Raw genomic sequence first — 13,188 nt, forward strand, 5'->3', positions numbered from 1 at the left:
CCACTCTGCTCTTTTGGCCTAATGTCTGCAAGGCCTTGGCCAGGGTTGTTCACTCTTTCGCCAAACAGAGCCCCAAGCCCCACCATACCACCAGCTGCCACACAGCAAGAAGAAAAGGCAAATAAGTCACAGCCATGCTCTTGAGGAGCACATAGGGCTGACAGGAGAACAGGTGTGCTAACCCATGGAATACGTGAGAGGATGAGACAAGATGGAAAGATCAGGAAGTTCACCCAGCAGAGATGTGGCAGCTGGGCCTTCTAAGCAGAGGGCGTCACCTGCACACAGGCCCGAAGGACAGGAGCATGGCGGTGGGAAAGGTGGAGTAACAGCAACAGGATGGGGAGACAGGTGGGCCCCAGGGCCCAGGGGCCTGAGGCCAATTGGAGGGGATTTGGTTATGCAGGGACTGGGGAGCCAATCTGAGCCAATCTGAGGTGGGGCACATGCAGATAGGTGTGTGTTGGAGGGGATAGCACTGTGGTGGCATGGAATGTGGGCTGCATGCTGGTGAAGAGACCTGTTCACAGACTACTGCAATAGTCCAGGCAAAGGAGGGCAAAGCCTGTGCAAAATGGCGGGAGGAGGAGTAAAGCATTCCGAAGGCACTTTTAGCCCTGAAGTCACAGGAAGGACCCCATGCCCCAAACCTCAGCTCTGTCTTTCTGGGTTTCTCAGGGTTTGTAGCAGCTGATGGAGCCACCGGAGACAAGGTTGCAATAATAGTTTGCAATAAGAGTTTTAGTTATTACCACCTGTGCAAAAACAACAGCCCTGACCTCTCCCTGACCTCCCACTGCACAGGTTGTCCTGCCTCATGACAGCCCCCTGACCATGACACCCAAGGCCACAGGCAGCCTCTCAGACTAAAGCTTTCAGGTTCAGAGGCTCGTCCAGCCATCCTACTCTCCGCCAAGCCTGAACATGTAATAGTTATAAGACCCTGAGTTTGAGGTTCCCAAGTTCTCTGTATTACAAATTGTAAAATCACATTTTAAAATTACACTAAATAATGGGGCGCCTGGGTAGCTCAGTCGGTTAAGCATCTGACTCTTGGTTTCAGGTCAGGTCATGGTCTCAGTCCTGAGATCGAGCCCTGTGTCAGCCTCTGTGCTAGGTGTGGAAACTGCTTCAGATTCTCTCTTGAAAAAAATAAAAATAAAATTTTAAAAATCACACTAAACAATACATAGTCATGGGAGAAAAAGGAGATAATACAGATTACCAAAAAGAACACAAGAAAAATTTACCACAATTCCACCCCTTCAAAGATAATCATTGTTAATATTTTCAGTGTTTTTTCCCCCATCTAGAACTCTCTTTTCTCTAAATATATAAACACTTTTCTAGGGATAAACATTTTTTAGCCTTATATACATTGTGTAACAGTATATCAAATAATGTATTTTAAAGATAGAAACAAAAGTAATCTAGAATGAAATCACTGGAAGGATGGGGTTATAGCTGTTTTCTATATTCTTCATTTTTTGGTGTTTTCCAAAGTTCTCCAAAATGAGCACATTTGTCAGTGAGATCACATACTAAACTTCTAGACCTTGATAAATATCCAAGCAGAGGAGTTCAAGATCAGATTTGGACCAATGCTTTTGACAATAGCTGAGGCATCACCTCTTCCAGGAAGCCTTCCTTGATAACTCCATGCTTTCTCCGGACATTTATCTTTGAAATAAGAACAACAACCGCAGCAATAACTGATACTGCCTGCCAAGCACTGTTGTCAATATTTTGTCATTTTTAACTGAGCTCCTTGAGGTTTATGCTATCACTCTCCCCATTTTACAGATGAGGAAACTGAGGACCAAGAACAAAATTCCCTCCCAATCCTAGTGAGGGTGGAGCAATACCTGAAAAGTTTGTTTGCTTCCCATCAGCTGAAGGTATTAGGGACTCAAAAGTAAGAACTGACTTCAGGGAAAAGGCATTATTTCCTGCACATGTGAGTTCGTGCCCCAGGGCTCATACTTGCATAAAGACTGATCATTAAATTGGCAAAAGGAAAAAGGAAAAAGAAGTCAAAAGGAAAAAAGTCAAAAAAGGAAAAAGAAATCACTTTCTAATTTTTTCTCTTTTGTTTTAAAAACTGAGAGCAGATGGGACACCTGGGTGGCTTGGTTAAGCCTCTGCCTCTGGCTCAGGTCATGAACCCTCGCTCCTGGGATGGAGTCCCGCATCGGGTTCCTTGCTCAGCAAGGAGTCTGCTTCTCCCTCTCCCTCTGCTGCTCCCCCTGCTTGTGCTCTCTCTCTCAAAGAAATCTTAAAAAATAAAACAAAAAGCAGAAGCAGAAAGGATGCAAGGCTTAATGGCCCTTTCACTGCTTCTGAGAGGGATGTGTCTGCCTTTCTGGGTCGTGATTCTCAGAGTCACGAAGCAGGAAATCAAAAGACGGAAATCCGTGTCTCAGCACCCTCTGGTGACCCCCCCAGGCCCTCCTTCCCCATTTGAGAGGACGCCCCATGAACGAGGCTTCCCTGGAGGTGGGCCACAGGGCTCCCTCCCCACAGATCCGCACACAGGGGGGCCTATCTGCCAAGGTGGCGGTCTCGCCCTGCCTCACACAAGTTCTATTTCTTTTTCCATGAAAACAACTCAGTCCTAAATCACCAATGCCTGAAATTAGAAAAATACGAGGCCCATATTATCATAAAACGATTTTAACACGGTGGGGCCCTCCTGATGGCAGGAGGGGTAGCCGAGAGCTCCATGGCGGCCCCTTCCAGTCACAGCCCCTGGAAATGCTCAGAGGGACGCGAAATTTGGTTTTCATTAGCAGCGAATGTGAGGAGTTCTGTCGCTCTGAATGGACCTTTGATTCTGGCTGGCGGTGGAATCTTTCCAGGGCCCAGTGAGTTTTGTTTTGTTTTGTGGTTTTTTTCACAGAAAATGGGCCAGGCCCTCCTCGCTTATATCTCCCTGGACTACGCGGGGATTGGGCAACACCCCAACCTCTTGACTTCTAAAGTCAACACCTGGGGCCGGCAAGAGAGGCACCGAGACCATTCGGCTTTATTGACTCTGAGGTTTTATTAAAAATGTTATGTTTCCTTGAGGTCTGCGCCAGACCCAACAAGAAGACCAGCCAGTGAGGGGCTGGCCGGGGCCAAGGGGATTTTCAGCACCTGAAAGACAGCCTACCTTGACCTGATTTCTCCCGCCCCAGTGACCCCCAGAAATGGTCTTCAATTTAGAATCTCCACAGAAGGGTGCCTGGGTGGTTCAGTGGGTTAAGCCTCTGCCTTCGGCTCAGGTCATGATCTCAGGGTGCTGGGATCGAGCCCTGCATCAGGCTCTCTGCTCAGCTGAGAGCCAGCTTTCCCCTTGTCTCTGTCTGCCTCTCTGCCTACTTGTGATCTCTTTCTCTGTCAAATAAATAAATAAAATCTTTTTTAAAAATTAAAAAAAAAAAGAATCTCCACAGAAAACCCGAATTCTTCCCTTCTGCCCACTTCAAGTGAAAGAACGTGGCCTGCTCATTTATTCATTCGGTGGGTGCTGGTTCAGCACCCCTGGGAGCGTTGGGTGCCTACGAGGCAGCTATGAAGGCCCCTAGTCCCAGCCCCACGCAGCAGCGGCCCTCAGTAGAGAGGAAGGCCACAGTCGAATCTGTCACCTGATCTCAGATAGTAATAAGGGCTGTAAGACATAAAATAGGAGAGGGAACTGGAGGAAGCCTGGAGCTGAGGACCTGCCCATCTCAGCTGCCAGGCCTGCTGTGGTCTCTCCAGCGGGCAAACCCACACAGCGGCCTGAATTGGGTACGCAGCTACTGATTTAGTCAGGACTTTCTTCGTGACATCTGGCAACAGCGAGGAGCCAAAGCCGTTGACTCTTATAAGGCAGGGGCCGCAGTACACCTTCCTGGCCCTGCCCCGTTTCCCATCAGATCATGGCCAGGGGAATGTCTTAGCTCAGGTTTCCAGAGGCAGATCCGGAGGGCGGGCTCTGTGGGCCATGGGCTTTCAGGAGTGAAATGAGGGCAGGGGGACAGAGCAAGGGGAGAGAGCTATTGTCTGGTCTCATCTCTGGTCTCCCAGGGGCCTCTGGAGCATGAACTGCCCATTGAGGAGCCTCTCCCCCACCAAGAGCCCAACTTTTGGACTCACTCCAGGGTTGGCCAGCCAGACTGTGGCTTGCCAATCCCCAGGAAAGATCCCTACTGTTGGGCAGAGAGCAGGTCTCCAGAGAAAGGAGCAGATGTGCGCTGTTGGCAGCCAGCACTCATGCATTGTCTGCATGATGGACGTGGGTGATGCCTGTGGAATGCCAAGATGATCGAGGACATGGTCATGGAAGCTTCTAGAAAGTTACCCACATGCCCTTCATGGGTTGGTGCCCCCTTCCCCTGCTGCTGTGAATCTAGGGAGCAGAGAATGGCAAGCCCGTGTGTGCCAGAGGGTAGAAGATAAGCCCCGTGAAGACTTAGAGGTCCATCATGTTGATGAAGCTATCGAGAGCCAAGGGGCTGAAGCTGAGCTGTCACCTCTGAGACAAGACACACATTGTTGTACCTTTCACCTTCTACCATGCGGTAGGCCAAAAAAAGGCCCCCCAAAAGATATGTCCATATTCAGTCCCTGAAACCTGTAGATAGTATCTTATTTGGAAAAATGGGTCTTTACTTTAAGGATCTCAAGATGAGGGTATCATCTTGGGTTATCTGAGCAGGTCCTAAACCCAATGCCAGATGTCCATGTAAGAGATACATAGAGAAGAGGAGGAAGCAATGCGACCACAGAAGCAGAGATTGGAATAATGAAGCCACTGGTCAGTGAATGTCTGGAGGCACCAGGGGCTAGAGAAGGCAGAGAACGGATTCTCCCCAGGAGCCTTCAGAGGAAACACAGCCCTGCTGACACCTTGATTTCAGGCTTCTGACCTCTAGAACGTGGAGGGAATTCATTGTTTAAAGGCACTGTCTCCGTCCTCTTTGAGTTTGGAAGCAGCATATGCCACACTTGGGAATACTACTCTGCCCTGTTTACTAGGTGATTAGAATACTAGTGGATTTTTTTTAAAAGATTTTATTTATTTATTTGACAGACAGAGATCACAAGTAGGCAGAGGCAGGCAGAGAGAGAGAGAGAGAGAGAGAGATTGGACGAAGCAGGCTCCCTGCTGAGCAGAGAGCCAGATGCCGGGCTTGATCCCAGGACCCCAGGATCATGACCTGAGCCAAAGGCAGAGGCTTTAACCCACTGAGCCACCCAGGTGCCCCACTAGTGGATGTTTTTAATTGTGTTAAAATACACAAAACATACAATTTACCATCTTAATCACTTTAAGTCTACATTAGCCATCCTAAGTGGCATTAAACAGATTCACACTGTCATGTAACCATTGCCATCATTCACCTCCAGAACTCTACATCTTGTCCAAATGAAACTCTATCCCCATTAAACAACAACCACCCAACTCCTGGCGGTCAACTTTCTGTCTCCGTGATCTTGACTATTCTAAGTGCCTCATTTAAGTGGACTCATACAGTGCATGTGCTTTTGTGGACTAAGTGGTTTCACTTAGCATAATGTCCTTAAGATTCATCCACGCAGGCGCCTGGGTGGCTCAGTTGGCTAAGCGACTGCCTTCAGCTCAGGTCATGATCCCAGAGTCCTGGGATCAAGTCCCACATCGGGCTCCCTGCTCCTTAGAGAGTCTGCTTCTCCCTCTGACTTTCTCCCCTCTCATGTTCTCTCTCACTGTCTCTCTCTCTCAAATAAATAAATAAAATCTTAAAAAAAAAAAAGATTCATCCACGGTGTAACATATGACAGGATCTCCTTCTTCTTTCAGGACAGATATTATTCTATTGTACAGATGCACTACATCTGGCTCATTCATTTATCCCTCGGTGGACGCTTGGGTTGCTTCCATGCTCTAGGTATTGTAACGCTTCTATGAACATGAGTGTACAAATATCTCTTCAAACCCTGTGTTTCATCCTCGGGGGTACATACCCAGAAGTGAAATGGCTGGATTATACGGTGGTCCTACTTTTAATGTTTGAGGAGCACCATACTGTTTTCCACAGCAGCTGCCCCATTTCACATCCCCACCAACAGAGCACAAGGCTTCCAACTTTTCCACATCCTCACTGTCCTTTGTTAGAGAAAGCTATCAGCTTTGAGACAAAGAGAGAGACGACTCCGCCAAGGTCCAAGCAACGATGCCTTGCTCTTCAAGCCACACAATCAAGAAGATTCCACAGAGCAAGAGAAGAAAATTGGGCGGAGTCATTGGCGAACCCGGTAGAAGTGTGCTAGTGCGGACCCCTAGGGTTGTCAGCCGCAGAAAACAACTCTCCTTTTGAAAAACAGTGTTTGGTCTGCTACTGGGTCCTAAGAAAGACTGAGCACTTGGGACATGAAGAAAGTCTATTACCTGAGCTTCCAGTGTGGAGCTAGGGATGATCACATCCTTAGGACATAATAGTAGGAGAGCATAGCAGCAACCCCGTATAGAATAGAAATTGTATACTGCTTGGACTCGGGACTGGGCAGATCCAGAGGAACCAAGCAGGTGAAGAGGTGTGTTGGACCCTCCCTCCCCATGTCACCTGCTTCTGTCATCCCTATCTCTATCCCTAGACATATACCTATGACCTCATGGTGACAGTTCCCTACAGTCAACTGACAGAGAAGCAAATGACAGGTTTGGTTCATGGGCCGGCCCACAGGACTATGAGCGAGACATCTGGTCACCCCCATCGTATGAAGGAAGAAGTGCTCCTGTCGGCACCAACTCCCAGGCTCAGATCCAGGCTGTTAGAAGCAGAACCACACAGGAGGCGCTCAGAAACGGAGTGTCAGCTGCAGCCTTTTCCCAGTTATGCAGTTATGCCCTTGGCATTGCCTGGTGTCCCAGATGGCATTGTCTCCCCTCCAAAATTCATGTCCTTCCTGGAACCTCAGAATGTGATCCTATCTGGAAATGGGATCCCTACAGATGTAATTAAGATTAAGTCATACGGGAGTCAGGTGAGCTTTCAATCCAATGGTGTCCTTATATGAGGAAAAGACACAGAGACAGAGACCGGACTGACGTTCTACAAGACAAGGGACACCAAAGATTCCCAGCTGCCACCAGAAGCCAAGAGAAAGGCTTGGAAGAGACTTCCCCTCAGAGTCTCAGAAGGAACCAACTCTGAGGACACTTCAGTCTTGGACTTCCAGTCTTTGGTCTGTGAGAGAATACATTTCTGGTATTTTATGCCACTCAGTGTCAGGCACTTTTCTATGATAGTCCTAGGAAACGAATACTTCTAGACTGTGTGGGTGATGAGAAGATGGGCAGCACATGGAGTCTCTCGGCTGGGGCAGGGAGGCCAGAAGGTCTCTTTTTGTCATCTTTTGGCTAGAGAGACTTGGGAAGGTACTTAGGTTCTAAAAGCAAAATGAGAAAAGGAAAAACCACACACTTCCACCACCTTTCAGGAGGTGAGGACTGCCACCCCACCCAGTGGGAACTTGGGTCCAGGCTGTGGACAGAAGTGTTATTAGTCCAGGCAAGAAAACATATCCGAATGCCCTTGAGGTTGTTTTTGGAACTGCATTTGGCCAGACAGGAGAGGTGCCGGACCTGGCAGCTGGACCAAGATCCAGTTAGGGGAAAAGAAGGGAGCCCTGGGTACTGGGTGAGCAAGCGAGGGAGATCACTCCCCTTTGCTCCCAGAGACCCCTTGTTCATAGATATAGGTTTAGGAAAAGAAGAGGAGGGGAAACCTGGCAGGGGTCTTACCAAGTTGCCTTTCTGGGTAGGAGACCAGTGGCCATATCACCTTAGTGCTAGCATCTTTTAGTGAATAGAGCATGTCCTAAGGACAGAGGAAGTCCTTAAGGGGCAAGAACCCCCTAGAAAGAGCATCTCACTCAAGTACCACCTTCCCACTTTTTGCCATATCTGGTACATATCAGCTATGCCAGTATTTTACTTGACATTTTTCTTTAAAACATTGCCTCTTTCTAGTCTCTTCAACAAATGGTGCTGGTACAATTGGAGATCCACATGCTGAAAAATGAGTTTCAACCCTTACCTCACACCATATACAAAAATCAGCTCAAAATGGATCAAAGACCTAAATGTAAACATTGAAGGAATAAAACTCTCAGAAGAAAACAAAGGGGTTGGGGCACCTGGGTGGCTCAGTCAGTTGAGAATCCAACCCTTGATTTCAGCTCAGGTCATGATCTCAGGGTCATGACATCGAACCCTGTGCTGGACTCCACGCGCCGTACGGAATTTGCTTGTACTGCTCCCTCTGCTCCTCCCCCCACTCATGCTCTCTTTCTCTCTCTCTCAAATGCATAAATAAAATCTTTAAAAAAAGAAAACAGAAAACATAGGGGTTCAATCTTCATGACCTTGAATTCTTAGATATGACACAAAAGCACAAACAACAAAAGAAAAAAGAGATAAGTTGAATGAAATTTTTTTTAATTTCATCAAAATTTTTTTAAAAATTGTGCAGCAAAAGACATTATTGACAGAGTCTGAAGACAACCTACAGAATGGGAGAAAATAGTTGCAAATCATATATTTGATATATAAGATTAATATCCAGAATATTTAGAGAACTCCTAAACTCAATAATAATAACATTAAAAATTCAATTCAAAAATAAATAAAGGACTTAAATAGACATCTCTCCGAAGGTGATATGCAAATGACCAGCAAGCATATGAAGATGTTCAACATCACTAATTATGAGGGAAATGCAAATCAAAAGTACAACGAGATACCACTTCACGTCCACTAGAACAATTACAATTAAAGGAGAGGAAATAAGGAAATAGCAAGTGTTGGCAAGCGTGTCAAGGAGTTAGAAACTTCATACACTGCTGGTGGGAATGTAAAATGGTGCAACCACTTCGGAAATCAGTCTGCCAGTTCCTCAAAAAGTTATACACAGAGTTACCACGTGACCCAGCAATTCTGATCCTAGATAGATATCCAAAAGAATCGAAAATAGGTGTTCAAACAAGTACTTGGATGCAAATATTCCCAGTAGCACTCTTTGCAACAGCCACAAGGTGGAAACAACCCAAACCCGTCAATGGTGGAATGGGTAAACCAAATGTGGTCTGTCCATACAGCGGGAAATTACCCAGCCACGAAAAGGAATGGAGGATTGATACGCCATCACATGGATAAACCTTGCAAATATAAGGCTCAGTGAAACAAAAGATCACAAATTATATGATTCCATTTACATGAAATGTCCAGAATAGGAAAATCCATAGAGATGGAGAGGAGAGGAGTGGAGAGGTTGCCAGAGGCTGGCGGAGGGGGAGGGAGAGGCAGGGGGAGATGAGCAGTGACTGACAAAAGGTACATTTCTTTGGGGGCAATGAACTTATCCTGGAGTGAGTGATAATGGTCGCATAACCTCATGACTATACTAAAAACCACTGAATGGTACACTTTATAAAAAGGTTAATTGTATGGTGTAGGAATGACACCTTTTTTAAACACAATTGTCTTCCCGTCTGGACATGCTGGGGACCAACCAGCATGACTGAGGCTTTTCTCTTTACGATAACAATACCTACCTCACAGGACTGGTGGGCAGACTCCTGAACTCAGGCCGTGATTTGCAAATGTTAGCTTCCAGTAGAACCTTCTGGAGAACTTGTCAAAAGACAAACTGCTGGCCACATCCCCAGGGTCTCAGATCCAGCAGGAGCCCAAGAATTTGCATTTCTGGCAAGTTCCTAGGGGATGATGACACTGCTGGTCTGTGGACCACAGTTTGAGAAGTGAATGGATTTATGCTAAGTGCTCTGTGTCCGGTCCCACAGCAAAAACCCAAATAGCATGTGAGTCCTGACATCTCCAAGAGGTTCACATGAGTCATGTTCTCAACCCCCCCAGAGCTCCCGAGAAGCCATTTCGCATGGGCAAAATCTCAGGTGCTCCTGGGGATTTGACAGAGAAGAGGCTTTCTCGGGGACAGCGAGACAGGCAGGCTTCAGAGGGAAATGTTTCCATCCCTGCTCTGTCATCTGCTCATTGATCCAGATATATCCGGGCACTTGCCCCCCAGTCAGGGGCCTGCTGGGCTCTGTGGGAACACAAGGGTGATTAAAAGCCAGTCTCAGAAGGTCACGGCCAGGTGGAGAAGACGACGTTGACCCTGAAACAGTCATCACAGGGGTGTGTCCGAGGTGCAGCCCCGTAAGGGATACTTGGAGCAATCCCCAGAGACGTCCAGAAGCAGGCTGGTGGCAAAGCCGAGATTTTCCGCAGGTTCTGGTTCTCTTTCCAGCTCAGGGCCAGAGGCGGGAACAGCCGGCTGACCCCAGAGAAGCTGGTGGGTCCCGCTCATCCAGGGGCGGGCTGCCCCATGAGATCGCTGGCCGTGAGGGAACACAGGCACACCTATTATGGCCTCAATCTCTGAGACGAGCTGCTTCTTAAAGGCAACCGGAAAGGAAGACATTAAAAAGGGTAATAGGGGGACGCCTGGGTGGCTCAGTTGGTTAAGCGGCTGCCTTCGGCTCAGGTCATGATCCCAGCGTCCTGGGATCGAGTCCCACATCAGGCTCCTTGCTCAGCGGGGAGCCTGCTTCTCCCTCTGCCTCTGCCTGCCACTCTGTCTGCCTGTGCTCATGCTCGCTCCCTCTCTCTCTCTAACAAATAAATAAATAAAATCTTTAAAAAAAAAAAGGGTAATAGGGCAATGTATTTCAGCGGTTCTAAGAGGCTCCATTTTTCACATTTTCATATCTCTGAAAACTGGGGTGTGTCTTACCATAGCTGTTGGCCAGGGGCCCTCTGGATGGAGTTCTTAAGTCAGGCATTTCTCTAGTGTGGGTTTCTGTGGCTTGGGAAAAAAAAAATCCTGGAGACAATACAGGAGTGTTCTTTGCCTCTAGGAACCAGAAGGCTGTGGGTACAGGGCAGGGAAGGTGGGCAAGCAGACGTGTTTCGCAGCATTCTTCCTGTGGGAGTCAAAAGTGGGGCGAACCGCCCAATGTAGAGCCAGCGGAGGGCCCAGAGCCAGTGGCCATCTGTCCACCTATGGATTCTTGGAAGAAATGCTGCTTCCGAATGGATAGCTTGCGGCAAAGAGGATAGGGAGAGCATAATGTTAGCCTTCTAGGGGTGCTGGAAATCTCTCTCTTCTAAACCCAGTGGTAGCTCAGTACTGTGCTGGTAAACTGGAGCCCGAGGGGGGAGAAAAGCCAGGAATTGTAGCATTTGCCAGTTTCCATGGAGTAAATACTCTCACGATGGCTGATTTTGGACAATAAATAGTTTAAAAGCCGGTTTGCAAAATTCCTATGTATTTAACAATCAGCTCACCACTGATCCCAGATGTATATCACATGGATGAAAACTCATCAGGCATACTTATGACCTGTGCACTCTATTATATTTAAGCTCTTGCTGAATAAAACGCGTTTAAAAACATAAAGAGAGAGAGAGAGAGATCACCAACACTTGCTGACACGGAGGACAATATTGTTTGAAAATGCACAGGTAGGGATGCCTGGGTGGCTCAGTCGGCTAAGCATCTGCCTTCAGCTCAGGTCATAATCCCAGGGTCCAGAGTCCCAAGTCGGGCTCCCTGCTCTCTCCCTCTCCCTGCCGCTACCCCTGCTTGTCTGCGCTCTCTCCCTTTCAAATAAATAAACAATCTTTTTTTTAAAAAAGCACAGGATGGGACACTTGGGTGGCTCAGTTGGTTAAGCAGCTGCCTTCGGCTCAGGTCATGATGCCAGGGTCTTGGGATCGAGACCCTCATCAGGCTCTTTGCTTCTCTCTCTGCCTCTGCCTGCCTTTCTGCCTACTTGTGCTGTCTCTCTCTGATAAGTAAATAAAATCTTAAAAAAATAAATAAAAATTAAAATTTAAAAAGCATAGGCATTGGTCACTCTGACTCAGAATGTGATGTTTATCTTCGTGTAAATTTCATATCATTTCATTTTCATGTAAATGTTCTCTTATGTGTGTACAAGACTTCTACCTATATGTTATGCACCTAAGTCTGAAGGAGCTCTTTAAGTGTGAAATTTAAAAATTCTAAGTGAAAAGAAAGTATGGTCTTAGCCTCATTGACAACATTTTAATTTCCTATGGCATATAAAATAATAGTGTGTCTATATGCAGCCATGTCACAGATTTGTTGAGATAGAGCAATGCATTTGTGCTCAGTTTTACAGCTGTTCTCAAGAGTTGGCTAGATGGGTCTGCATTTGCTGCTGTGTGACCTTGGGCAAGTCAGCTACCCTCTCTGAGCTTCAAGTTCCCTACTTCTAGAATAGGAATAATAATGTTACCTGCCTCCCATATCGTGGTGCCTCAGGGACGCAGACCAAGGGCTCAGCCAAGGACTGCAAACTGTTCCTGCTGTCATTTCATAGACTCCTGGAACCCTCAGCTGTCAAATAAGCCCCGTCCTAGGTTTGCTGGGAAGATCCTCTGAGCTAACACGTTTAACCAGGCTCTGCAAACCAGAACGTGCTGTGCTCACAGAAAGTACTGTTAAGAACAGTCTAAAGATTGTGAGCAATGGACATGGGAAACACACCAGGGCCACGAAACCAGGACGGGCCACATCGCCCAAGGAAAAGAGCCAAAAAGGGAACCGCGAAAACAGCGCCTCAAGGCTCAAACCCCACTTCCACACATGGAAACATCTGTCAATCTGTGGTTAAAGCCGCCGTCCCAGCCTGGCCGCTTGGTCATCTCAGAATGGAGAAGTGGCCATGGGAACGGCATCCTCGTCTGTAAGGGGCTGACGTAGAGGCTGGGACAGAGGGTGGGGGCCGAGCTGCCAGAAGCTGAACCGAAAGTGTCCCAGTGAGGCCGTTGCACCCTCTGCCCAGCTGTGCTGTGACAAGACCACGTGGTCCACGGTTAAGGAATGTGGACTTCCCAGTCAGAAGCTGGGTTCAAATCCCACCTCTGCGCAGATCCTCCTGCCAAAATCCGGGGATTAATCAAAGCTACTTTCAGGGTCATTGAGAGGATTGAGTTAGATCACGGACACAAAGCCCTGATAGGCTAGGCATCCTGGAGGCGTCTTTGCAACATGGTGCTGCCCAAGGCCATCAAACTCCGTGTCCCTGGTGAGTCAGGGGGGCCGAGCATGGAAGTCCACGTTTACTGTGACGCGGTTAGTGCTGAACAGAGAACGAAGTATGAGGTGCTCTAGAAAGGCACAGGGT

Source organism: Lutra lutra, chromosome 4 (assembly GCF_902655055.1).
Source record: "Lutra lutra chromosome 4, mLutLut1.2, whole genome shotgun sequence".
Classification (NCBI taxonomy): domain Eukaryota; kingdom Metazoa; phylum Chordata; class Mammalia; order Carnivora; family Mustelidae; genus Lutra; species Lutra lutra.